Source organism: Bombina bombina, chromosome 3, assembly GCF_027579735.1.
Source record: "Bombina bombina isolate aBomBom1 chromosome 3, aBomBom1.pri, whole genome shotgun sequence".
In the NCBI taxonomy this organism is placed as follows: domain Eukaryota; kingdom Metazoa; phylum Chordata; class Amphibia; order Anura; family Bombinatoridae; genus Bombina; species Bombina bombina.
In genome coordinates, this window is record NC_069501.1 from 1,147,162,129 (window position 1) to 1,147,175,898 (window position 13,770).

Below are 13,770 nucleotides of genomic sequence, written 5' to 3' on the forward strand. Positions count from 1 at the left end.
ATCATTACACACTCACTTGAGGGTGTAATGCTGCCCCCATGTCTTGTGCAAGAGAACGGCCTGTCAATCACCCCTAAAGAACATGCAAAGCATACCTTGCATTGAAATATCCAGAACATCCTCATATACCTCACTTTAGAACAGTGACTCTAGCCCAGCTCATGTTCACCAATAAATATTTTTCAGAGACATTTTGACAATAATTGCGTGGGGATTTTTTTTTTTACGTAACTTTATTTTTATTTAGTGAAACCATGACCTTAACGACACTTGTCGTCAAAGCTGCGCTAGTAAAACCCTTAAGAACCGTGAACGTAAAAAGTATGTCAGTCATTAAGGGGTTAATAATTAAGCATCCTTCAGTAAAGATAGAGGTTATTGGCATGTGCAAAATTTTGTAGACTTTTTTTTATTCAGGGAAATCGTGGGTGGGCAATTTTGTTGTTAAGGAAGACGATATGTGGTTTTTCTGCACCATGTCTTCTCTCTGGAGAAAATACCAGGAAAGAAAACAATACAAGTAAACCAAAAATCTTTCCAACCCTCCTATTTAAAATTGAAACTTGCAAACATCATATGTCAGCATAATTTAATCCAGTTATACTGTAAACTTTCTGCATACATTCATACTTTACATTGCTTTAAACTGACGACTTCATAGTGAATGCCGTTACAGAGGAATGTCACTTTTTATCGGTCAAGAATATACTGTTACTGTTTGATGAGACATTATTTATAGCTTCATATAGTAAAGGAAATTATTGCTTTTACTTGTGTAAAACTTGTTAATATGCCAAAGAACTTGGATAAAAAAGAAAAATTCTAAACCTGTTTGCTTGAAATAGAATTTTGACTAGCAACCTTTAGCAATACTACAGCACCTTGCAGGGGTAAACAACATGTTTTTGTTGTTGTATTAAATTATATCTTAATTTGAATGCCCTAATCCTGAATAAATCTCTTCTTATTGCTTGTTGAGGCTTGTCCTTGTTCCTCAATTAAGCTTTGGGAGCTGTCCCTTTCTGCCAATAAGCAGGTATTATTATCAAATTCCATAATGCTGGATACCTGAGCAGGGGTACACAATGATACAGATTTGTGTTTTATTGATATATTTATATATATGTGTGTGTGTGTGTGCGTGCGCGTGTGTGTGTTCTACACATTTTGAAACAGATATTCCTATATATCTGTATATATCTATACCTATAAATAAATACATAAATATATATATATATATATATATATATAGTTATAAATATAGGTATAGATATATATTGTACCAAAATATCATCAGAGATATATAAATACAGTGTATATATATATATATATATATATATATATATATATATATATATATATAATATATACAGCAATTAGTGTGTATGCACTCCCACCGACTTAAAACAACTGCCAGGGTGATTTGAAGGTATTTGTAAAAGTTGATAAATGAAGCACTCACTGATCCATCAACATCTGTGGCAAAAAAACTTTAATGTATATACTGGAAAGAAAGAGCCCTACCAAATTCTAGACAGCTAAAGCGGATTACAGGCCGCACCATATCACACCCACACTATATTCATAAAGGAAATATCCTAAACAGGTATGCTGAACATATATATATTTATTAAAAACAAGCCAAAAACAGATGCTGTGAAAGTAGCCAATAACATAATTCAAGTGTAGTGCACTACCAAAAGGTAATTATACTAGCATGCTATGGATTTTTGAGCCGGCTCATAAAAGTTCATCTCTGCTACCGGAAACTTGAGTGTTAATACACGCTTCGGTTATTAGTGAACAGAAATGCTGTCCTTGATTCTCCTTAAATATTTCATTACTGATCCGGTTCCGGATTTCAAAGATATATGCAAGAGTCAATGTGTGGCAAATAAACAACCAGTCGCTCCAATCACATATGCCGCATTTACAGCAATCTTCAGGGTGAAAGGCTTACAGCTGCATGGCTTACCTTCACTTCATTCACACACTCAATAGGTATTACCAGACAGGATCCCTTCTGCAGTGTGTCTCACTGTGATGTATGCGGCCAATGCAACTCTTCACTTGCCCAGATTGTACCACTTGATATTGTTATCGCCAAAATCACAGCTGTTTTCACACATTACGCGTGTAGGCTAGGGGGTGTTTTTATTTTGGGGGGGGGCTTTTTTATTTTAATAGGGCTATTAGATTAGGTTAATTTTTTTATTTTGGATAATTTCGTTTGTTATTTTTCGTAATTTAGTGTGTTATTTTTTGTACTTTAGTATTTTTTTATTTTTTGTAATTTAGTTTTTTTTGTTTTTGTAATTGTAGATTTAATTTTTTTAGTAGGGTTAGGTTTTTTTAATGTGTAGTTTAATTAGTTTAATTGATAGTTATTTTAATTTTAGTCTAATAGTAATGTTAGTTTAATTTATAGTTTAAACTTATTTTTTTTAATTTCACAGGTTTTATTTATTTTAAGATAGGGATCTTATAATTTTAATTTAAAGTTAAGGGGTTGTTAGGTTTAGGGGTTAATAGTTTAATTTAGTTTTTGGCGATGTGGGGTTTGCCGGTTTAGGGGTTAATAAGTTTATTTAGTGGTAGTGATGTGGGAGGCCAGAGGTTTATGGGTTAATAACTTTATTTAGTGGCAGCGCTGTCGGGGAGCGGCGGAATAGGGGTTAATATATTTATTATAGTGCGTGGGAATAGGGGTTAATAACTTTAGTATAGTGGCGACGATCAGGGAGCAGCGGAATAGGGGTTAATATATTTTATTAGCGGCGGCGATGTCGGGAGCGGCAGATTAGGGGTTAATAACTTGAATTTAGTGTTTGCGATGCGGGAGGGCCTCGGTTTAGGGGTTTATAGGTAGTTTATGGGTGTTAGTGTACTTTGTAACACTTTAGTTATGAGTTTTGTGTAACAGTTTTGTTGCGTAAAACTCATAACTACTGCTCTCAAATGGTGGTACGGCTCTTGTCGTTTTAGGGTGTAACGCAAGCTTTTTAGCCTCACCGCAAAACTCGTAATGGCAGCGCTATGGGAATCCCATGAAAAAACTTAATTTTTTAGAGTGCGGGACGTTACAGGCAAGAAGGCTTGCGGTACAGCTATATCGACAAGACTCGTAATGGCTGCGTTGCTGTTTTAACGCTGAAATTACCATTTTTTCCAGCATTAAAACACGAACGCAAAACTTGTAATCTACCTGATAGTTTCTTAGACGATGCCAAGAGACTTCGGACAGTGAGTGAATGTTGACTCAACATTCACTAACAAACTTTTGCTTGCCACCCACCGTTAAATTTCCTCTCGCCATGGCTAGTGGTCGAGTGGAAATTTTGAGCCTGTTTATATGTATGTATGTGTATATACAGTATGTGTGTATATACAGAAATATATAAACAATGAACCCAAACAAGGGATCCTAATAGGGGGCGCTCTAATGATAAAAAATTCAAGCTATAAATATGCGGAAAACAAACAATATAGTGCACACACAAAAAATAAAAAATACATAAAATATATGCACGAAAACCCACTCAAACCCAAAAATCGGACAGTCCCAAATTCAAAATCCAAATGGGAAGAATGAATAAAGTTCTGCAAATTCGGCACCACAGGACACGTCAACTGCTCTCTCCTTAAATCAAATGTAGAAGGACATCTGGAAATAACATGGGAAGACAAAAAGAGGCGCATGTGTGTACCAGTAAAGAGATCCAAGATAGTGGAAGAAATTACACCAGGGTACTCACATTTATCCAGAGCACTCATACAGTGCTATCAGGCACGCACTGAGCAATTGCAGCAGCCCAGCTTGCTGTGATCCTATATGGCAACAGGAACAGGACCAGTCCAAAAGGATTCCTGGGAAGCTGCAGGGAAGCTGGATCAGCACAGGCAACACCAAAATCCAGGGTGAAAGGTTCCAGGGATAAGCTCAATAACAGAGCAGCGGCTTATCAAAAAAGAAAGTTAGGTCCCAATGGAGATGGGATAAAGGTGGTGTATATAAAAAATATATATATATTTCTTCCTACAGGATGTTGTTAAAACAACCGAGGCATTTTTCCTTGATTCTATCAAGCTTATTAGATTACATTCTGGTAAATTTAGATGTCAACAGGCTCTACACCATCATCCCACATGATAAGGGTGTGGAGGCTGTTCGACAGGCTCTTCTCAACTTTGACCAATACACAGGTCCTCCCATTGTGTTGTTACTAGATTGGTTATTCATGTGCTTAATGCATAACTACTTCAGATTTGAAGATATTTTTTACCTCCAGCAATGGGGTCTAGTTTTGCCCCATCCTATGCCAATCTATCCATGGCTTGGTTTGAAAATAAATATATTTTTTCGGTAAGAATCCCTAATATCTTATTGTATGATGCATATTGATGATGTGTGGTGGTGGTCCAGTGGAATTACACATGTAGATTGAGGCCCTAAACAAATTTAAACAATCCGTTAAATTTAAAAGTGAAATGAGTGATGGTCAGATACACTTCCTTGATCTCTGTATCTATAAAGCACACACTGATTTAGGATGTAATTTAAAAACTACTCTGTACTCTAAGCATACTGATAGAAATACTGTGTTAGAATTTAGTAGTCATCACTCGATACAGTTTAAAAGAGAAATTATTAAATCTCAACTTTTGAGGGTAATACGTAACAACACTGATCCCATTAGGAAACAACAACAACTTGAATGCATGAGAACTAAATTTATTAAGAGGGGCTATCATTCCAGTAATGAAGATGAAATCCTCGAACAAGTGGTTAACCAAGATCAACCTGCCTTGATACACAGGAAAAGCATTCCTAGTGGAAGTGCTAATGACCAGATTGTTAATTTTGTTGCCAATTATACTCCAGCTACTAGGCAGATTGGCGAAATACTGAGAAGAAATTGGCCACTGATAAGTGAGGATCAATCTTTACCATTCAAGGGTACTCCTCCCCCTAGAGTTGTCCATAGAAGTGAACGTAGCCTTAAAACACTGTTGATGAGAACTGATCCATGGAAGCGGGAACAGTCCTGGTTGCAAATAGTCAACAATGGCTGCTACAAGTGTGGGAGTTGCATAACCTGCAATACACTGCTGACTGGTGGAAAATGTCATCATCCCAATAAAGTTAAAACTTATTGGATTAGACATTGTTTAACCTGCACGTCCGATTATGTAGTCTATTTTTTGTCTTGCTCATGTGGCTGGTTTTATGTAGGTAAGACCTTCACTTCCTTCAGGGAGAGATTGGCCAACCACAAGAGTGCCATCAGGGCTGCTTTAAAGGATGGACATTCTGACCAACATCCAATTTCTACACTACAAGCTATGTTGATAGCTAGCATATCTCCCTTGAAACAAAGTGGGGACAGGGAGAGAGAACTCTTAAAATGTGAGTCCCAGTGGATCTTTAGTGTTAATACCCTCTCCCCAAATGGCCTCAATGTACATTTAGACTATTGTTCTTTTTATAACATATCAGATTGTTGTGAGTTTAGGGATGTGATTTCATGTATATAAACTTGTATCCATATGTTACCTGGTATCTGTTTCATCATCATTGGTTAGTATATTGACATGCATTTCAACAGTGGGGTTGATAGACCTAGAGGAAACATTTGACTACTACTATTTAGATTGTTGGTTGTTCCACTCGATTTCCCTTGTTACCGTTATTATGATTGAAGCTCGCATATGCCTTGGTGGATGTAGTTGTGTTAGGTTGGAGCATCACATGTGTAAATGTATCTATGATACTTTGTTCTGCCTTTGTAGCTTTTTGGTCTTTGGCTTTTAAGTTGGCTGAGATTATGCCAATATGTTATCTATTTAAATGTACAGTCTTTTAGTGTGTGGCAAGCCATTATTATTTTTACCATTTGGGGCAGGAGATTTTTTTTGCTTTTTTCTTTGCTTTTGGTGACAGTGCGTTACACCAAGTGGTTGAGGTTGGCCGATAGGATTGTTGTCTTATGGTTGTTATGCGATGAGGATTGGTAGATGTTGAATGAAAATGTTGTATTTGTTTTTGAGCGAAGTTCCTATGAATGAATTCAGCGATTATGCTTGTCATCTTGCCTGGTTTTGTACACGGGCATGCAGGTCTGCAACGCTGGAGTGAGCAAGTGAGCTCTATGACTTCATCTGTTTCTGATACCGATTTCTATAACACTTTGTTCTGGACAGGATATACATAAAGGGCTATAGATGAGTGTTAATCGAGGGAGTGGCTTGGATGCCAATGCGATCAATAGAAGTTTGTGAATTATAAATATGTTTCTTTCCACAAAAATATAATTTTGCAAGTGTGGGATGGCTGCTATTAACATATTTGGATAAGTGATGTTCGCCTTGGTGGGCGGTATTGCTTTAAGTGGTCGGAGCAGGTATACCCTTTGACCCAGACTATTACCGGCACCTGGGGCTATAAAACTCGGCTTTTGGGATGGTTTTCATAGAGGCTGTGGAGGCCTGGTATTCATGAGTACGGCTGTGATGCCGCTGTGAAGTGTGATTGTCTACTATCGCTACATGACTGTAAGTTACTATTTTAACTACCTTGTTTACACTTTGTTTTGTATGATCTATCACCCAATGCACAGTTGGTTGGTTATGGAATGGTGTTTGTACTTGTAACGCTTAATTAATTCTATTTGGCTCTATGGATCTAGTATTTGTATGGGAAAGTAATGGATAGCACTATCCAATTAACATAACATTGCTATTTTGTTGCGGGCATTTAACACACTGTCCCGGAAATCTTTGTTCTATGTGGTAAACGTTTTACTGCTAACTTTAGATGCTGGTGTATTGGTTTGCGGAATAAATATGTATAATATACATGCGTCTGAATGTAAATGTTTGCACAAAACAAACACCTCATATTTCGATTTACTCCCCATTAATGTATGGTGGAGCAAGTGTGCTTATGCATTTTTATTGATGCATAAATAGAATATATGATAGCATTTATGGACACATTTTTACATGATTAATGGCTTATTATTTTTGATTTGCCTGTGGAATGGGGTTTTTGTGTATCATTCTATGAGCTTGATATAATATGACTTGTGAAATGGATAGTAAAGATGAGAAGCCTGAGTCAAATGTAGTGAGAATTATGTGAGATTGGATACCGTTTATGGTGACAGTTGAAGGTCTGTGCACCTATTGAGTATAAGGAAACTATAAGTTCTGTTGCATATTAGTTATGTTATCTTATGTAGTATTGACTCATAATGACCCACACTGAGGGAATTTGCATGCTCAATTTGCAGACTTTTGGTGCAGGAGCTTATCAGATACCACAGTAATATTGTCTTGTGATGCACTGTTTTTAACTCATGTTTTCTAATCTTTTAATCTAACTTGAACTTAATTCTGTTATATGTGGGGTTGAAGGGTGACACTATTATATATTGTATGTGTGTGTGTTTTGATCTGGTTTGAATTTTTTGTCTCTGTGTTTTGTATTTCCTTCTTAATATAAGGAGAGTCCACGGCATCATTCCTTACTGTTGGGGAAATATTGAACCTGGCCACCAGGAGGAGGAAAAGACACCACAGCCAAAGCCTTAAATATCTCTCCCACTTCCCCCATCCCCCGGTCATTCTTTGTCTTTCTTCACAGGAGGATGGCAGAGAAGTGTCAGAAGATTTCAGAGTAGTTCCTTAGGACAGTGAGAGCATTGACAAAAGTTAGAGTCTGGAGATGCAGGGAGAGTCTTTCTGCGAACCCATCCAGACTGCCTGCTAACAGCTCCTAAGCAATCAGTGTTGACGAGTTTCACTGCCTGCTTGTTTTCTCACTCAAGTCCATGTCAGAAGCGATGCTACAAGAGTGTCACACTTCAGAAGCTGTGTTTCTACAGCATGGATTCTGGTAAGATCGTTTCAATTTTTACATATGTTGAAAATGCTAAAAGACAGGTTCACAGTGTGGCTCCTTATATCTTAATAAAATCATGGGTTATTATCTCCTGAGTGGCATTATTGAACAGTGGGGATTAATAAAATGTGATGCTTTGATTTTATGCTGCTTTATGTGTGAGATTTATTGGTCTCATAGACTGTTTGTTATGTGGCTGGAACGCACAGGTTTTTACTTTCACTTTGAATGCTGCACAGCTTGTAGCTTGGCACACTTTTTCTCACAGCAGTGGCAGTCCTGCCTTGCTCACCATGTGACCGGGAGTGGTCTCGCTTTCATTTCCTCTTTCCTGACCGAGCTGGCTGTCGGAGAAGACACTATTTCTCTGTATTGTCTGGGTCTAGGAGGTGGTGAGTGCCCCAGCCATTGGGAGTATAAATGTGCCGTTTTTGAGAAATGTAGATCGTTTATTTTCTGTGTCCTGCTGTCATTAACTTAAGCTATGAAGGATTCTGATATATTAGAGGGTACTCCCTCTATTCCAAATAGTAATACCTGTTTATATTGTGAGGAGGCTTTGGTATGCCCGCCCTCTCAGTTATGTTCCACATGCCTTGATAATGTTATTCGGTCAAAGAAGGTTAACCCTTTTAGTACCACTGAGCCGTCCACCTCTGAGGACTCGCCATCCCATGAGGTGCATACCCTACAATCATCTCCTTCTACACAAGCAGCTTCCATAGCACGCTTGATCCTTCATCTGGAGGGGGCTTTTACCACCAGATTTTACCGCGCAGTTAAAAACAGCGGTGTCTGAGGCCCTCAGTGCTTTACCTTGCCCTGCTAAACGCAAGCAAAAAGTTCAACATAGCTCTCCTGCCCCGGGGTCATCATGTAATTTATTGGATTTAACTGCTCTGTCTCAGTTAACCAAGGATGAGTTGCACTCTGAGGCTTCAGAGGATTAACTTTCTGGCATGGAGTCTGCTGCCTCTAAGCCTCCTTCTGCGGAGGAACCAGCCTTTAGATTTAAGATTGAACACTTACGTTTTCTTCTAAAGGAAGTCCTGTCCACATTAGAGGTTCCAGAGGCCAAGCTGCCTGATGAACCTTTGATTCCTAAATTAGACAGAGTTTATGAAGAGTTTTCCTGTGCCTATAAAGATGGCGAACATTATTAAGAACGAATGGGACAGAATTGGATCTTCCTTTTCCCCTTCTTCTTCCTTTAAAAAATTATTTCCGGTCCCGGACTCTCAATTGGAGTTGCGGGGTTCTGTCCCTAAGGTGGATGGCGCTATCTCCACGCTTGCCAAACTACTATCCCGCTTGAGAATAGCTCGTCGTTCAGAGAGCCGATGGATAAAAAGATGGAAAAGAAATATTTCAACATACAGGATATTTGTTTCAACCGATAGCAGCTTTTACTGTGATTCCTTATCGGAATAAATTGAGGTGGAGGGTCCCCTCGACGTTATCCAAGAAAGAATTAATGCTAAGGCTTCTGGCTTTTTGGATCAGGCCCATCGGGTGCTCTGGCTGAAGTCCTGGTCTGCAGATATGACTTAAGTCCAGACTTCTTTCCCTCCCCTTTAAGGGAAAGATTTTATTTGGTCCAGGCCTGGACTCCATTATCTCTACGGTTACCGAGAGCATGGGTGCCTTCCTACTGCAAGATAAAAAGAGCACGTCTAAGGGACAAGTTTCTAATTTTCGTTCTGATAAATCCCAATGATAGCAGTCCTCTGCTAAGCCCGAGCAAACCAAGAGTACTTGGAAGCCGGCTCAGTCCTGGAATAAGTCCAAGCAGAGCAAGAAGCCCGCCGAGACTAAATCGGCATGAAGGGGTGGCCCCCGATCCGGCTCTGAATCGTGTAGGGGGCAGACTGTCGCTCATTTCAGACTCTTGGTTCAGGGACGTGCAGGATCCATGGGTCCTGGAGGTCATAGCTCAGGGATACAAGATAGGTTTCAAGTCTCATCCACCCAAGGGCAGACTTCTCCTCTCAATCCTGTCTTCCAGACCAGAAAAGAGGGAAGCCTTTCTGGGGTGCGTGCAGGATATGTCCTCCTTAGGAGTCATTGTCTCGGTGCCTATCGCAGAAAGAGGTTTGGAATACTATTCAAACCTTTTCGTGGTCCCAAAGAAGGAGGGAACTTTCCGCTTGATTCTGGACCTAAAGTTCTTAAGCAAATTTCTAAATGTCCCCTCGTTCAAGATGGAGACAATAAGGTCCATCCTTCCCTTAGTTCATGAAGGACAGTTCATGGCCACTATAGATCTGAAGGATGCTTACCTTCATGTTCCAATCCACAAGGACCACTTCCAGTTCCTGGAGCAGCACTTCCAGTTCATTGCACTTCTGTTTGGTCTAGCTACTGCTCCAAGAATTTTTACAAAGGTTCTAGAGGTTCTTTGCCAGAACCCGGGGTATAGCAGGAGCTCCCTACTTGGACGCTATTCTGGTACAAGCACCATTTTTTCATCTGGTGGAGGACCATTTGGATTCTCTTCTCTCTCTTTTTCAAGCTCATATGGAAGATAAACCTAGAAAAGAGTTCTCTTATCTCAAGTATCAGGGTAGAATTTCTGGGTATTATAATAGACTATCCATGAGGATATTTCTAACAGAGAAAGGGTAGGGAAAGGGAGGCTAGTAGAGCCAGATTAATAATTCTTTACCTAGGACTGTATGGCAACGCCCAGGTGCAAACAAAACCTTATATGAAGGAAAAAATAATAACCAATGTGCAGACCCTTTAAATATTTAGATAATCATTATCAAAAAGGGAGATACTACAACAACCGCAATTAGATTGTTATAATGCATAGACAGGGATTACAGCACATATTTTTTTATATAATTTTTAATTAGCTTTGTAAAATTCTAAAGCTCCGCTAAAATAGCGGTGTGTGTAGATATATACTCATTCCCCACATTCACATATGCTACCCAGCGTTAAAGTTGAATAGGAGGTTACCACTAAATTAAAAAACACATGAATCGATGAGTCAAGAAGCGTGATTGGACCAATGCACAAGCACAGATTTGGCTGTGCAGTTTTATTGTAGTTCACACAGAATGAAACCAGAAGAGCAAACAGGTATCGACTGTTTAGATTGACAACACCTCCACTAGAGGGTGGTTACGTGTAAGCGTAAAATCCGCCACCATAGTGATCATTGAGGATCTATGTCAAAACAACACATGTATATAGATAAACAAATAGAGAATTTATACAACCAATATTGTAAGATGAAAAATGTAATGCTTAAGTCATGTGCACTATACCTAAATTTGGCCAAATTGTGCAGGAAACATCCTCAAAATGATTTCTGATAGAGGACAGTATAGTCTGTAGGGGGCTAGAAAAAACAACACCTGTAACAGCGGGCACCACCAACTGAATGAGAGGTATCAGGTGTCGTGTTATCACATATCAGGATCTATGTTTCTTAACCCCAGTGTATACAGACTAACTGTTGAAAACTTAATAGCATTAAGCAGTATACAATATACATGTACTAGTTGAACAGTATTTCCAAAGACCAATAGAGGTTATGGGGATAGTATATAGCAACTCCAGTATTCAGCGGGCACCACCAAATATAAAGGTATCCGGTGTCATGAATAATATTGATTCTGGATCTATGTTAAAACTATCCCAAAATAACTCTTTTTCGGTCTGTTACAGTTGTATAGAAAATGGAAATGAATTACAGCGCATTACAACTCATTTAATACATGACAGTATCTGAATAGCATAAACAAACGTGTACACAGGTAGTGGTCACCCTTTTCAGGGCTTAGACATGTCCCATAACTAGGAACTGTGTATACAGATGGTGCATTTAAAACACCTTCGGATGTCCAGGTTAATGAGCTGAAAAATCAGATGGTAAACGCTCAGTTAATTATACAACCGTGTCTTTGCTTTCTGTAAAAGAACTTCCAAGTGGTTTCCGTGTGTAGATAGATTTCAATTCAAACATGCTACATTCTAGCACAGCGTAGACGCCACAGCGATCTGTCCTTCGTGCATGTCCGTCTCCACTTCTTACGTCACTGCCGACGTACGTTTCACCCCCCACGTGACAACCAGAGAGCACAGGGGTTTCCTCAGGGCAAAAGCGGATGCTGGTTTCCATTGCAGCCGCAATATATACCTCCTTCTTTAAGCTTATAGGAGGATACCTGTAGCAGTAGTAGCCAATAATAAGCATTTTCTGAGCCGCAGCCCATTTATATAGATAAAAGCGGATACGGTGAATATATATACACAGTGAAAAATAATAAGTTATGTAAAGCAACTCCAAAGAACCAACATTTAAGGGAAAAAAAGGATTATGTATAGATGTATGCGGAAAGGAAAAATAAGAATAAATATAAGAATAGAAGAGAAAGGCCTACTTTTCCATGGTTCTTAAGAGGATTATTGCAGTGTATGCTAAAATAAAACCTTTTTCGTCCATGTTTTTAAGCTACATCAAGTTAAAGGCTTTACATGCATACTGTTGATCCCTCGATTCATGTGTTTAAGGAATTTCTACATAATATAAAAGTAAAGATAAATATGTTTGTTGATTCCTAAATACAAGGTGAAAATATATTGAATTATGTTCAATATAACTAAGAGTAATCATATTGAACAAACCTGCATTCCTTTAAATAGCAGACATTGTAAGTCATTCTAAGGTGAAGAGTCAGATTGAAGAGAAACCCTAATTTGTATATATTGCATACTAAATTTATAGGAATTTTAAAGTCAATGTGGTCATTTTATTTGAGGAATGCAGCAAATTCAAATTTTTCATTTAACCCTTTGGGCATAAGGGTCTGTAGCTTATAGATCCATTCTGTTTCCCTTCTAAGTAGTATAGTATCAATGTCTCCTCCTCTACCAAGAAGGGAACAGTGTTCAATGCCTGTTACTCTTAGGTCCTGGGGATTGCATTTATGGTGTTTCATGAAGTGGAGAGCCACTCCACTTCTGATTTCACCATCTTCTGCTGCTTTAATGTCGTCTCTGTGCTCAGAGACCCTATCTTTCAGCATTCGTCTTGTTTTTCCCACATAGAAAGTCGGGCAGCAACAGAAAAGTAAATAAATTACATTTTCTGTCTTGCAATTTATAAATTGTTTTATAGGATAGATAGTGGAATCAGTAGCGAATGTTTTTGTGCGCACAATAAATTTACAGAACACACAATGTCCACATTTGAAACATCCTTTTATTTTTCTTTGTTCTTCTAGCCAATTTTTCTCACTAGGACTTTTAATAAAATGACTCCTAACTAATTTATCCTTGAGATTTGGAGCCCTCCTGGGTACCAGAGAGGGTTTTTCCCCAACAATTTTTCTAATTGACTCATCAGCTCTAAGGAACTGCCATTTTTCATCCAGGATAGTACGGATTTTGTCCCAATGGCAGTTGAATTGGGTTACAAAGCGCACTTTTTGCTCTTCAGTTTTCTGAGTTGGATTATAGAGGAGTGTATCTCTGTCTGTTCTCCTAGCTCTATTGCGAGCATATCTTAGGTTTCGTTTGGAGTACCCTCTATTTTCAAATCTATTGGACATTTCAACAGCATGTGCATCGAATTTATTAAGGCTCGAACAGTTGCGCCTCAGGCGTAGAAACTGTCCCACGGGGATACCCCTTATAAGGGATTTTGGATGGTGGCTAGATGCCTCTAAAATATTATTAGTGGCAGTAGCCTTTCGAAAAATTTCCGTAGCCAGAATTTTTCCTTCTTTCTTGATTCTTACATCTAGGAAGGTAAGTTCACTAGTGTCAAAATCAAAGGTTAAGAGGATATTGTAGTTATTATTATTAAGTACTTTTACAAAGTCCTTCAGAGATTTTTCCGTCCCCCTCCAAAG

The 13,770-nt window shown here is 38.6% G+C and overlaps 1 protein-coding gene across 1 annotated transcript in view; it reads left to right on the top strand.

Annotated features, from left to right (window-relative positions):
- The window catches only part of ARHGAP20 (Rho GTPase activating protein 20), a 320,100-nt gene that overhangs the window by 146,354 nt on the left and 159,976 nt on the right, over positions 1 to 13,770 (top strand). The gene's annotated exons all lie outside the window — the stretch shown is intronic.